This window comes from Zea mays, chromosome 3, assembly GCF_902167145.1.
Source record: "Zea mays cultivar B73 chromosome 3, Zm-B73-REFERENCE-NAM-5.0, whole genome shotgun sequence".
In the NCBI taxonomy this organism is placed as follows: domain Eukaryota; kingdom Viridiplantae; phylum Streptophyta; class Magnoliopsida; order Poales; family Poaceae; genus Zea; species Zea mays.
Genome location: NC_050098.1, coordinates 199,837,082 through 199,851,615, shown reverse-complemented (window position 1 = coordinate 199,851,615; position 14,534 = coordinate 199,837,082). Strand labels below are relative to the sequence as shown.

General features: G+C 49.5%; 1 pseudogene; it reads right to left on the bottom strand.

Annotated features, from left to right (window-relative positions):
- Positions 1 to 6,904: 6,904 nt before the first annotated feature.
- Positions 6,905 to 8,126, bottom strand: LOC103652471 (uncharacterized; annotated as a pseudogene).
- Between the last annotated feature and the right edge of the window lie 6,408 nt (positions 8,127 to 14,534).

Genomic DNA, 14,534 nt, shown 5'->3' with positions numbered 1-14,534 from the left:
TTTCAATTGTCAATTTGGTATCTTATTGTGTTCAAAAGGAGGAGAAAGTAGTATTTCAAAAATGATATATCAAAACCCTCTTGAACACTAAGAGGAGGATCTCATTTAGGGGGAGTTTTGTTTAGTCAAAGGAAAAGCATTTGAAACAGGGGGAGAAAATTTCAAATCTTGAAAATGCTTCTCAAAATATTATTCATTTGCCTTTGACTATTTGCAAAAGAACTTTGAAAAGGATTTACAAAAGAGTTTGCAAAAACAAAACATGTGGTGCAAGCGTGGTCCAAAATGTTAAATAAGAAAGAAACGATCCATGCATATCTTGTAAGTATTTAGATTGGCTCAATTCCAAGCAACATTTACACTTACATTATGCAAACTAGTTCAGTTATGCACTTCTATATTTGCTTTGGTTTGTGTTGGCATCAATCACCAAAAAGGGGGAGATTGAAAGGGAATTAGGCTTACACCTAGTCCCTAATTAATTTTGGTGGTTGAATTGCCCAACACAAATAATTGGACTAACTAGTTTGCTCAAGTGTATAGATTATACAGGTGTAAAAAGTTCACACTCAGCCAATAAAAAGATCAAGTTTTGGATTCAACAAAGGAGCAAAGAGGCAACCGAAGGCACCTCTGGTCTGGGGCACCGGACTGTCCGGTGTACACCGGACAATGTCCGGTGCACCACCGGACAGTGTCCGGTGCACCAGAGGACTCCAACTCGAACTCGCTACCTTCGGGAATTTCTCAGGCCGGCGCGCTATAATTCACCGGACTGTCCGATGTACACCGGACAGTGTCCGGTGCTCCAAGGAAGCGCGGCCTCCGGAACTCGCCAGCCTCGGGAACGTGCAGCAGCTGCTCCGCTATAATTCACCGGACATGTCCGGTGTGAACCGGACTGTCCGGTGCATCCTTGGAGCAACGGCTATTTCGGCGCCAACGGCTACCTGCGATGCATTTAATGCGCGCGCAGCGCGCGCAGAAGGCAGGCGCGCCCATACTGGCACACCGGACATGCAACAGTACATGTCCGGTGTGCACCGGACATCCAGGCGGGCCCACAAGTCAGGAGCTCCAACGGTCAGAATCCAACGGCATTGGTGACGTGGCTGGGGCACCGGACATGTCCGGTGTGCACCGGACTGTCCGGTGCACCATCGAACAGACAGCCTCCACCAACGGTCAAGTTTGGTGGTTGGGGCTATAAATACCCCAGCCACCCCACCATTCATTGCATCCAAGTTTTCCACTTCTCAACCACTTACAAGAGCTAGGCATTCAATTCTAGACACACCAAAGAGATCAAATCCTCTCCAATTCCACAAAAGGCTTTAGTGATTAGCGAGAGAGATTTGTCGTGTTCTTTTGAGCTCTTGCGCTTGGATTGCTTCTTTTCTTTCTCACTTGCTCTTGTGATCAACACTCAATTGTAATCAAGGCAATAGGCACCAATTGTGTGGTGGCCCTTGCGGGGAAGTTTTATTCCCGGCTTTGATTTGAGAAGAGAAGCTCACTCGGTCCGAGGGACCGTTTGAGAGAGGGAAGGGTTGAAAGAGACCCGGCCTTTGTGGCCTCCTCAACGGGGAGTAGGTTTGCGAGAACCGAACCTCGGTAAAACAAATCCGCGTGTCACACTCTTCATTTGCTTGCGATTTGTTTTGCGCCCTCTCTCGCGGACTCGTTTACATTTCTAACGCTAACCCGGCTTGTAGTTGTGTTTATATTTGTAAATTTCAGTTTCGCCCTATTCACCCCCCCTCTAGGCGACTATCAGTTACCCTGCCTCGCCTCCTCGGTAGAGGTGTATGGGAAGTCGCGATCCCTTGGCAGATGGGTAACATGACTTGTGGGTAAAGATGCGCAACCTCTGCAGAGTGTAAAACTGGTATACTAGCCGTGCTCACGGTCATGAGCAACTCGGACCCTCACATGATTAATTTGTGGAACTAAATTCAATTTGTCATATGCATTGCATCGCAGTTGATGTTGTTACCTTTGTTCTACTGCTTAATTGGGTTGGTATTTACTTATACTTAGTAATTGCTCCCACCTTTGGCGAGTTCATGCACATTATTCCCCACAACTTGTTGAGCGATGAACGTATGTGAGCTCACTCTTGCTGTCTCACACCCCCCCACAGGTCAAGAACAGGTACCCCAGGATGAGGCGCATGGAGGATGCTGCGATGTGTTCGTGAGAGGTCTAGGCCGTCGTCTCCCAGTCAACTTTGGGTTGCTGGACCGTTGTCTCCTTATAATGTAATTATTTATTTTGTATATAACTCTTGTTATGTAGTAAAGATGTGACATTCGATCCTGTTCCATGATTCATCATATGTGTGAGACTTGGTCCCAGCACACCTGGTGATTATGTTCGCGCCCGGGTCTTGGTGCCCCTAAAACCAGGGTGTGACACGCGCTGAGGCATGAACAGGTCTCCGATTGGCGCGCGCTGTTGGAGGGTTGGGCCGTGTTGTAGATCAAGTTGGCCTTCGCGCTGCATGAGCGCAATCTCTTGCTCAAGCTCCTGAGCCCTCTGCTCCTCGTCGCGTATCATCTGGCGCACCTTGGCCTGCACAGAGACACGTTGGCGCTTGGCCTCGAGGATCTCTTTCTGCTTCTGGAGGTTGCGGTTCTTGATGCGCAAGGCCCGCAGTTGTAGTTGTTCCTCTGCTGAAACGCCGATGACTTCGCCATCCTCAGTGGCGTCCTCGCCCTCTAGTGGAGTGAAGCCTGGGGGAGGTTGCGGTTGTCCTCCAGAGTTGCAGGTGCGGAGGGTGCCTTCGGGTGTAGGTTGTTCATTGCGTTGTCTCTTGCTGAGTGCGTCGTCTTCGCAGGCTTCTTGGTGGGTGGTGTCGACAAGGGACTTGCCTTTTTTCTCAGCCAGCAGCGCTGCCTTCGCTGCTTCATCAACGGATGGGGCTGCCTTTGTGCTAGCTCTCTTGGGTGCCATGGCGAGTGGTTTTTTCGTAGCACGAACGGTGGGCGCCAAATGTTGGAACTCGCTCTCCTGGGCAAGTTGATCCAACGGAGGAATGAAAACAACGTAAACAAGGTTTTGACTCGAGATGGCAATAGCTCTGTTCCTCCAGCCTCTCAAGGGCACTGTACGGGGGTATTTATAGGTGCCTGAGTGCCTAGCGTCTTGGAGTAAGGACGCATGTGCCCTCAGACGCCTAGACTATCCCTAGAATATTCCCATAAAGTGGGGTTACAGACTGTCATTACAGAAAAGCCATTACAAATCAGGCCCGTAATACACTTAGCCGTGTGGGGCCTGTTACAATGGGCCGAATTCCACGTGGGCCTTCGTGTTCGACGAGGACGCGGGACGTGGGCGACCTCGTCGTAGGCCTTCGTCTTGTAGTGTAGTGGACGAAGGGTGGAACCCGCCGGTCGTTTCGCCTCCGTTGGTGCAGCGAGATTGGCGAAGGCCTCGAGCGAAGGGTAGCGTTTTCGCCTTCTCCCCAACAGATAACTAATATTATGAGTATATTCTAAGGGCATTTGAGTCTTTGGACAGTGTATTTAATGACTTTAGAATCTGTTTAGTCCCTAAAACCAAACATGTAGGGACTAAAGTTTAGCTCTAGGACTAAAGTTTAGTCTTAGGACTAATTGAAACCAAACATGACCTTAGTCTCAAAATTGTCAAACGGTGAGACTAAAACATGGACTAAACTATTTTAGTCTCTATTTTCTCAAGAGATGACTAAAAGGGACTAAAACATATAAATTTTATATTTTGTCTTTCTTTTATTTCAGTTATACTAATAACATGAGAATGCTAAGAGATATTTTAGTCATCTTATGATTTAGTTAATTGTCACACCCGGTTTCAGAAGGCAAACCGAATGCGAACTATGTACGTGCCAGGATCAGAATTCACGTACACAGCGATTACATAAAAGAACATCATCGCATAGTGCTCGAATAATAACATAAAAGAGTATTAACTTATTACATCACAGAGTCAGAGACATCCACATAGTCATCAACTTAACGGATAAATCAAAGTGCTAAGCGAAACGCAGTAAAGATAGGGCCTTCACAGGCAGCTGACTGGGGGTTTGCCGCCAACCCACACCTAGAACTCGTCGTAGTCTTGGAACTCCTGGAAGTCTCCTTCCACGGCCTCGTCTTCTCCTGAGCAGTGGTTGCAATGTGGACAACCTGGTGTTTTGTGGTAAAACAAGGATGAGTACACATCAACATACTCAGCAAATGCCCCGTTTGGCTAAAGTGGACTAGCTTTTATGTGGGGTTAGGCTCAAGTAGTTGCTTTTAGTTGGTCAGGTATTTACTGTTAGTGGAAGCCATGTTTTTACCATAAAACCCAAGTTATAATCCCAAAAAGTACCTCCTCGGAGAGGAAATACTAGAATACATAATTAAAGTCACCATCATTAACCATCATCATTAAAGTCATCATCCAAGGTGTATCCGGAGTATCTCTAATCAAAGAGGATCCCAAGGCTGCTCTTAACCGTGAGCACGGCTGATATATCAGTTTCACTACCCTCTGCAGAGGTCGCACACTTTACCCACGAGTCATGATTCCCTTTCTGCCCGGGGAGAGCTAATCCCCATTGACCACTACCTAGGTGGTCCGGCAGGGTATCACTACGTAGCTGTTACAAAGGTTCCCTAGAGGTCATAGCCGCCCATTAGGTTTCTCCAGTTTGATAAACACAGTACCTCTCCCCGCAGGAGGGTGACTAACAAAAGCAAAACGAAAGAACCTCGGCACTCAGCCTCGGCAGAGCAAGCACTGTGCCTGGACCCCATTGACGGCACGGCGGCGAAGCAACTACACCTCTAGTTCCTCTAATTAATTAGCTAAGGGCATCCCATTTCACCCTCATGGTTGCACTGTTATCCCGGGTGGTCTCTCAACGAACAGGTCCTTACGGAGAGGTACTCGGGAAACAGCCCGAGTCCCCTTAAATGCCACAAGTATATCACCATCGTATCCAGAATAAAAACATCGTATCATAAAGTAATTCTCATCATGTTCGTTGATTAGAGTAAAGCACCAGCATAGAGCTAACCATGATAATCCGAAAGGTAAACACGGATAAGGTAAATAGAAAGCTAGTCAATCCTTAGGTTTCAATTAAATAGTGCGGGACAGTGAATTATAAATAGATATGACATAATGGGTCAGAGGACACTAGCCTTCACCAAGCTGCTGCTGCTCAGGGTCTTCTCCTGCAATTCTCTCAGATTCCACGAACGACCCGATATCTACGCGAGTGCAAACATACATCCAACATTCTTGAATCGGCAGAAAACAATACACCATACAACAATATAGATCAAATGAATATGCACGCGACATAGAATTCGCATCTACGGCTACGCGAGAAAGGAACTGAGACGACTGACGCTACGGTCGAGGGATATTACGTTTACACTAAGCGGATATGAATTATAATATTTAATTCGGCTTAATCATATTGATGGACATTAATCGTATGCCAAGTAAAATTACTACTTAGCCCCGATTAGTTTGCTACTCGAATAACCGTTGTTTAAATATATATTTAATTAACGCGAGCTATTCTAGGTGAGGCGAATTATTAACGTGCGTAGAACGCACGACGACACGTGCGCGAACGGCACGTGACGATTTAATGCGCGATGCGCGGGCGATGGCGAGCGATACGAGTGCACACGGGGGGGGGGGGGGGGGGGGGTAGACGAGTGGGTTCGGGGGGTAGACGAGGGGTAGACGGGGGGTAGACGAGGTAGACGGAGTCCCGTCGACGCACTGCGCGTAAGCGAACTCGAGTGTGCGCACTAGTTGCGCGACGCGGCTGCGATAGCACGGCGAGGCGCTGCGCGCGCGCGATTTGACATGCACGACACGGCTAACAGCGAGCCCGAGGCGCGGCGATGGTGGACGAACGGACGGGGCGGGCTGCAGGGACACCGGCGGGGTCGGGCTCGGCGGTTCGGTCACCATAGCTAGCCACGGCGGCCACGGCCGATCGGGCACGGGGTGCTGGACGCGCGGCGGCTCGCTGATTTGGGCTGGGTTCGGCCGTGCTCGCAGCGCACCGGCGACTAGAGGCATGGGGACGAGCTGGGCATGCAGCGAGCGTGCAGGGGTGAGGTTCGCCGGCGAAGCGGGACGCGGCTGCTACGGCGCTAGACGTCAACGCGGCTGGGCGTGCTGAGCGGCCAGAGGAGGAGAGACGAGGGCGTCCGGGCCGGCTCAGCCGAGCCCCGGTCGCGGCGAGCGAACGGCGAGGAGGAGAGCGGTGGAGAGAGGAAAGGGAAAGGGAGAGAAGAAGAGGGCGAGCTCACCTCGGCGAGACACAGGCGACCTGCACGGCGACGGCGGCGCTCCGGGCGGGGCGCGGCTCCGGCGGTGATTCGTGGCGAGATCGTGGCGAGAAAGCTGGGCGACGAGCGGAAAAAACTGCGCAACTGGCGAAGAAAACTGCGCGTCGGGCGGTTTCTGGGAAGATAAACAGTGGCACTGGCTTCCTAACGCGTGGGCCCTCCTGGGCGGCGGCGGCAGCAGGCGCGCTGGGCGTCCCACGCGCGGGATCACGCGGATGCGTGCGCGCTGGGCGCGCTGGCGCTGGGCCACCAGGCCGCCACGGGCGCGGAGCTAGGCCACCCAGGCGCGCGCGGCGTGGAGCTGGGCCGAGCGGCGCGGAGCGGGGCAGGCGCGGCGGGGGAGCTGGGCCGCGGCGCGAGCGGGCCTGGGGGAAGAGAGGGGGGAGGGGGCGGCTGGGCCGACCGAAATGGGCCAGGGGAGGGGAGGTGGGCTGATTTCTATTTCCCCTTTTTTTTCTCTTTTCTTACTCTTTTCTATTTATTTCAGTTTGACATTATGTGCAAATTCATGATTAAATGAAAGATCAAGCAAACCATTCATCAAACAAAAATAAAAGTCTTCCAACAACCATTGTTCCCTTAGGTTTTTTTTTATTAAAACCTGAACTTGGTGAGTATTGTAGAAGAGATTTTTATACCCCTAAATCCCGGGTGTTACATTAATACGTTTTTGAATACTTTTAGTCTCTCAACTAAACTTTAGTCCGACTAAAATAACCAAACATGCACTTATTCTGATCTTCGACCTCCTTGAGGTCGGCCGGCGGCAGAAAGTAGTCCGTGGTGAGGCCGTGCACACTGTACACTGAAGTCGGCCTCCTCCAACGTCCACGTCTCCTCCAGCTTCCGCTTGCGGTTGACGGATCCCTCGCCGTAACGGAAAAGCGTGACGTTGGTGTGGCCGCCGTGTGCGATGTTGATGCCATCGATGTAGCGGTAGTCGGAGATGACGGACTCCATGCTGGCTTCCCAAGTCCCAAAAGATGTTCTCGCTGCGGCGAGCGCCTTTGCCGGACTTCATGCGGAGCAGGTGCGAATCCTCGATCTTGATGAGCAACCCCGTGCGCTGGCTGAAGTAGCCCCACACCGTGTGGTGATGATATCGAACGCCGGAGCGCTCCGCGCCCGCAGCGTCGCGGCTCCAGCCTCCACCTTCAGGATGAACCGATGAAGCACTCCTCGTCGTTGAGGATCTTCTCGCCTGTGCGCACCGCGACCGAGAAGAGGTTCGCGATGGAGCGTGGATCCAGGCCCTGCAAATAAAAGGAAAACGATCGGAGATGCCTCTGGCTGAACGCCATCCTCTGCCACATTGCCAGCACACGGGCCGCCTTTAGTTACCTGGGGAGAGCGTCGGAGGGGCCGGGGCGGGCCGCGCGAGACGTGGGAGTGCTCGGCGGCGGACTGGCGCCACGCGACCTTGCCGTCGCTGCCGGCGCTCATCTTGTGGCCGGCCATGATGAGCTCGAACTCGAAGAACCAGACCTCGGGTGTCTTCTGCCAGAGCACGAAGCCTCCGACCTCGCCGCGGCCCTGCGCGGCGGTGACCGTCTGGTCGCCGAGATGGAACTCGGACGCGCGCATCCGCACCCTCCTCACGGCGTACATGATGCGCACCCCCTGCAGCGCCGCCTGCCCGTCGCCGCAATGTACTGCTGGATGATGTACTTGGCCGTCGACGCTTGCTTCAACCGACCGCTCAAGCAACCGAGTCAATTTCCGTGAGGTTCTGGATGCGCGTGTCGTTATTCCACCGTTCCGCCGTGCGTGCATGGCAGGATATGATGGGTGTGTCCGTGTGTGGCTTACGTTAGAGGAGTCGCGGATGGAGCGGCTGAAAGCACGATCGTGCGGGACGGGGCAGGGGATGAGCGGCGATCCGACGACGTTGAAGAACAGCTGGAGCTCCGCGGTGGAGGCAGCCAGGCAGGCCCGTCAACGGTGGTGTGATCGAAGGCCTGGTTCTTCCGGCGCCGCGGCGCTTGTCTGTGGCGGGGGCGTTGATGAGCATCTCATCGGGGATGGGCACCTCCAGCACGGTGTCCAGGGAGGTTCGGGCACAGCTTCCTCGTGAAGTCTTTTTTAAAGGGAAAGTCAAAAGATTTGGCATTTCAATATATTTCAATATATTAGAAGAGAGAAAAAACTTTACAAACTGACATAAACCTATACAACTTAACAATCATGTTCTAGTTAGAACAATGACACTTAAACAAAGACCCAACCCTCCTCACCAGGCACCCAGCCACTACAGACAAGCTAAACCTTCACCAACGAGCTCTTTCACCACTTGCTCAGTCGTCCTCTGACCTCTGTTGTCCCTTGAAGATTCTGTTGTTTCTTTCCAACCATAAGCTCCACCAGAAATAAATTAGTAGGCCATCGAAACTTTTTCTTGATTGCTTGCTACAGAGCATCCTCAGTCTAAAACAACACGTGTACAATGTTCCCGTCTTTGAAATACCGTCCAGGAACCGCATATCAGCCCAAGACAAGATCATGCTCCACATTTCCTCGGCGAAGGGACAATCCTTATAAAGGTGTGCCGCTGTCTCAGGAGACAAATTACAAAGAGAACAATTTTGATTGCAAGGCCATCCTCGTTTTTGCAGATTGTCTGAAGTTAATATTTTGTTGTGCAACAATGTCCAAGCAAAGAAACGCCATTTTGGTTCAGTTTTTGCTTTCCAAATGGGATTGATTTTAATTTTACAGAAGTTCGTTGTGAACTGAATTTTGTAGGCACTACTTGAACTGTATTCCCATCTGTCGTCCATCTCCAAGAAATGGTGTCTTCGAGATCATTGAGGCCTTGTGTACTACTGATTGAATGCCCGAGTGAAAGGCACGCAGAACTGTATCCGGTAATTGTTTCGAAGAGCCTTGAACACCGTGATGTTCTTTTTTCTTGCTTTCTTGTATAGATTTGGTGCCATATTCTTTGGTGCCTGTCCTTCAATCCAACTGGATCCCCAGAAGTCCGCCATCTTCCCGTTACCAATAGTCACAGTTGTTGATGCGTTGAAAAGATCCACATCCGCCTTGTCACATGGTAATTGCATGCCAACCCATGCTTTTTTCTTTAACCTTCCACCGTAGCCACAACCATCTTAGTCTTAGCGCTCTTGCAAAACGCTCTAGATCTAGTATTCCTAGATCCCCTATTCTTTGGCAGACAAGTTGTGGGCCAGTTAATCAAGCAATGACCCCCGTTGCAAAATTCTAGACTATTCCCTTTCCAAGGAAAGCTTCTTCTTAACATGTCAATTATTTTAAGTAGACATTTTTGCGCCGGAAAGACCGTCAGATGGTAAATAGGCTGAGCAGACAACACCGCTTTAACCAAGTTTTCCCTACCTGTCTTTGAGAGTAGCCTGCCTTTCCATCCTACTAGCCTTTTATTAATTTTATCAATTAGTGGTTGAACGTCAACTCTCTTAACATTCCTGAAATGAAGAGGTAGACCAAGATACTTCCCTGGAAATTTTGAGTGTTTGCCAGGGAAGACATCCATCAGATCTAGCCATAGAGTCTGGGGTAACGAATCGGGAAAATTTCAGTTTTATCGAAATTGATCTTCAGCCCTGAACACCCTTCAAAAACTTCCAGAATCCTTTTCGAAACTTTCAAGTCCTCTTTATCTGCTCTAACAAACACTCCAGCGTCATCTGCATAAAGAGAACAACGCAGTTTAGCCTTTTTTGGCAGAACCCGTCCCAGAAGCCCAGCGTCTTCCGCCATCTCAATCATCCTCTGCAGAGGGTCCATTGCTAGGATAAACAGGAACGGGGATAGCGGATCACCCTGACGTACGCCACGCATGTGCTTAATTGCATTTGTTTGTTGACCATTGATGATTATTTTTGAAGAGGAAGAGCCTAATATTGTGGCGATCCAATTTCGCCACTTCTGGGAAAAACCTAGAGCTCTCAATACCTCTAACAGATATGCCCAGTTGATGGAATCGAAAGCTTTTGATATGTCAAGCTTGACAAAAAGTGCTGGCTGTTTGTTCCTATGAAGTTTCTGAATAACTTTTTGAACGTAGAGAAAATTATCATGAATTGATCGTTTTTGATTGAACGCGTTTTGGGCAGTGGAGACGATCTCATTCATTCTTGGCGCAAGTCTATTTGCTAAAATCTTGGTTAATATTTTCATGAAACTGTTGATGAGACTGATCGGTCTAAACATGTCAATTCTGTCAGCATCCTCCCTTTTTTTTGTAAAAGAGTGATATTTGCCTCGTTAACAAGGTGCAGGTTTTTGCATCTATGGTGATAGAAATCATGAAGCGCACTAGATAAATCATTTTTAATCAGCTCAAAACAACACTTATAGAAGAGCCCTATGAAACCATCTGGACCCGGCGGCTTTTCAGGGTGCATCCCCATAGCCACATTTTTAATCTCATCATCGTTGATCATATAATCTAGATCTGATAACTCAAAACGACTATAGCCTAAGTTGTCCTACCGAACAACACGTTGTCTAGTACCCCTCCTTCCAATAACTTCAGTGAAGTGATGATGGGCCTCATGCAATTTATCTTCCTGACTAGTGAGCAGTCTGCCGTCTTGAACAAGCGATCTGATAAAAAAATTTCTTCTTCTGTTATTTGCCATCAAGTGAAATTTTTTTGTGTTTGCATCTCCTAGGCGCATCCAGACAAGTCTGGAATGTTGTCTAGCTCTTGCCTTTTGAACTGTCACTAGCCCGAGGATTTTCATTTTTAGTCTTCTCCTGAACTCTAGCTCGTCCCCGGAGAGTTGTCTGGATTCCTGCGCTTTCTCAAGGACGGTAAGGACAGTCTGAATGATTGCTAGTTGCACTTTAAAATTGCCTACTGTCTTTCGTCTTTAGATCTTTAGAGCTGTAGTCGTACATGTCATCTTCACATGCAGCCGAAGGATAGCATCTGAGGATCTAACACTAGATGTCCACGCTTGCTGAACCACCTCATTGAACCCATCAATTTTTGTCCAAAAAGTTTTAAATCTAAACCCCCTATAGAAACTAAAGGCAGACAAACCTTGCATAACTAAAGGGCAATGATCCGAGGTCATGGTCCTAATGACCTGCAGATCGGCCTGAGGAAAAATATTATATCACTCTGTAATCGCTAAAAATTTGTCAATCCTAGACATCGTAGGCTTCCTCGTGAAGTCATGAGTCACGACACGGCCGTTGCGTCGTCGCACTGTGCATCAATGCCGCCGATCCGTGGAGACGCTAACGACGAAGCGCGCGGGCGCATCAGCTCGAGCCTAGACCTTGATCGAGGTGCCAGGTGCGCGGGAACTACAGTCTACAGGTGGAAGTTTGGTGCTGGACGCGTTCGCTGATCCGCGCCGTGGTCCAATGGGCATGCATTGAAGTTTCTCCTCCACATCATTTCCGAATTCTAACAGCAACAAGGAGCGTGTTTGGTCGCATGTAATGCTGGGAACTATAGACGTACGTTTGGGCCGTCTGACCGACCCGGCCCGGCCCAAGACGATTTGAGGCTGGCTCAGCCCATTTGAATTTTAGGTCGTGTCGGACCGTCCCACGGACCTAGTCTTCGGTCCATAGTCTGACACAAAATTGGTTAAACGTGTCGGCCTAATTTAGGGCGACCCGAAATTATAAAAAGCACGAAAAACAATTTTTGGCCCGAAATTCACATGAGAGCCCTAAATTTAAAACAAATTTAATAAAACAAATAAAATATCTTTACTACTTATTAAGACGGTAAGAGTAGTCTGCCGTTCTGCCGTTCTGCCGTTCTGTGATCTCAGCCGTCCATTCTACACTTCTATAATCTGAGCCGTCCGATGCTGCCCACCCAATTTTCTGCCCCCGCTTCCCGATCCCGCCGCCCCAGCCCCGAAGTCATCGCGATTTGCCCCTGCCTCCTCTTCCCCGATTCCGCCGCCGCCAACCCCGTCCTCACCCTCGCCCTACGCCACCGGATGCCGCGCGCTCTCCTCTGCCATCTCTCTCAACGGCTTGCCTCCAGAGATGGTCGGGAGTGCCGGATGTCGCGCGCTCTCCTCTGCCATCCTCCGTCCCACGCCTGTCTCGCCCTTGCCGATCCGGTTAGGCCTCGTCTCCCAGACTCCCATCTCGCCATGTCTCCACATGAGTCGGGAACGAGCAACTGCCTGCCTACCTCGACCTCCTCCCTTGTCCTCCCCTCCCCGTCGCCCTAGCCCCTACGCGCGCGCGCTCGGTAGGGCACGCGCCGCAACCTCTCCCCACTTCTTCTCTCAACGCTCCCCTCCTCTCTCGAGCATGACTTCTCCGACGCTAGACTCCCTCGCGCGGGCACGCGTCGGTAGGGGGCAAGACGACCATCGCCAGCCACCGACGTCCGGTCTGAAGCGGAAGCCCGAGTTGCCATCGCCATCCAGCCATCGTCTCCGCGCTGCTTCCGGGGGCCGGATCTAGGAGCGTCGCGCTGACAAGTGACCAGATCTGGACATCTCCATATTCCTTTTCTTTGTTTCCCTTTCAGTCGATCTAGCACCCTGCGCCGCCTTGCCGTCGTCGTCTGATGTGTTCGCCGACGTGCCAGTGCACCTTCTCACTAGCCGTTGGGACCTCGACGGTCTGGGCCTCGATGCCGACGCGCTCTGCCTGCCTGCCACCTGTTTGGCGTATTCTACGGCTACGGCGGTGCCGAAGGATGCCCATCGACAAGGGGAACCCTCAAAAGCCACCACTGTCTCTTTACAGGATCGTGTGTCGACCATTCCATGACCCCGCTGTCTCCTTAACTGCTCCTCCACCATCTTAGTCACGCCTGTGTCGGCCAAGCCTTCCTCCAGCCCTCAAGGGGAAAGAGCGGCGTGTTCAAGTCGTTGATCATCTCCAAGTCTACGTGAGGCGCGTGCAGAGGTTCAATCAGGGAGGAGATGAAATGGACGTGCTGCCTTGGTCTTGTTATATTTATGAGTTCTTTGTCTGGTGCCTCTTAAATTTATTCTCTTCATGATGTTAGAAACAGGTTTTCAAAGAGAAGACAAAACTGAATGGGGGCACTAAGGCGATTGTAGGAATCACATGGGCTGGCTTGCACACAAGCTATGGAGATTAAGGAGTTGAAGGCTGCTTTAGAGGTATTTGTATGTAGATGAACGTGATACATGTACTTTACATCCTAGACAAGTACTCTTCACGGTATTCTGCACTTAGAGGTTTGTCACTTCATCATGGTACTAATGCGTCCCATTTATTTCACTATAGAGATTTAATTCAGTGACGAACCTGGGTACAGTTTGCAATATATATATATATATATATATATATATATATATATATATATATATATATATATATATATATATATCACTGTATTAAATGAGAGCAATTGAGATTAAAGTTAGTTTTTCTAGGAGTGTATTGAATCAATCCGTAGCTTTCCAAAGGCTAGGATTCAAGACTTATTTCTGAGCAAAAAATATATATGCAGTCATTGTAAGTAACCATTTGGTCATTGAATTTGGAATTTGATCATGTGGAACATTTTAGAATATTTGCCAAGCATATAACTACTTAAACAGAAAGGTCTACACATTTGTACAACTGTTAACCAACTGTTTTCTGCAATAATGTGTATTGCCAGAGCTGATCATTCAGTATAAGCTCATCTGTAATTTTCTTTGCTTATTTTCCTAGAACAAGCAGGAGACCGCACCTCATTGTATTAGAGGAGAATATGCTTCACTTGTTGTTTTGTTTTATTTTTTAATGCATGTTCTTGCTAACTGATACTGACTTGTATATTGTTTTGCTAGACCTGCTTTGTGCCAAGACAAAGGTTGCCAAAGTTTGACTTGCATCTCCAGGTCGCAGCGACAAATAAAGGTGGGCAATGCGGTGGCGACGCGGGAGCACAACCACCAGGTGCAGCTGTTCCGCCTACTACTCTCCATTCCTTTTGAACACAACCTTTAGGTGTAGCGGTCCAGACTACTACTAAATAGTAATACATATTACCAATCGTTTACAATTTTGAATGATGAGCTCCCTAATTTTATAAATGTTGACTGATAAATAGTAATATACCAGGTATGTATGGTATTGATTTGGGGACAATAGTGGGATTGGAGCTTGACGTCGACATCGTGGCGGCGAACGCAACGACAAAGAAGGTGAACGCTGCATCTGTCTCGTTTTGTAGGACATTGAGTTGTC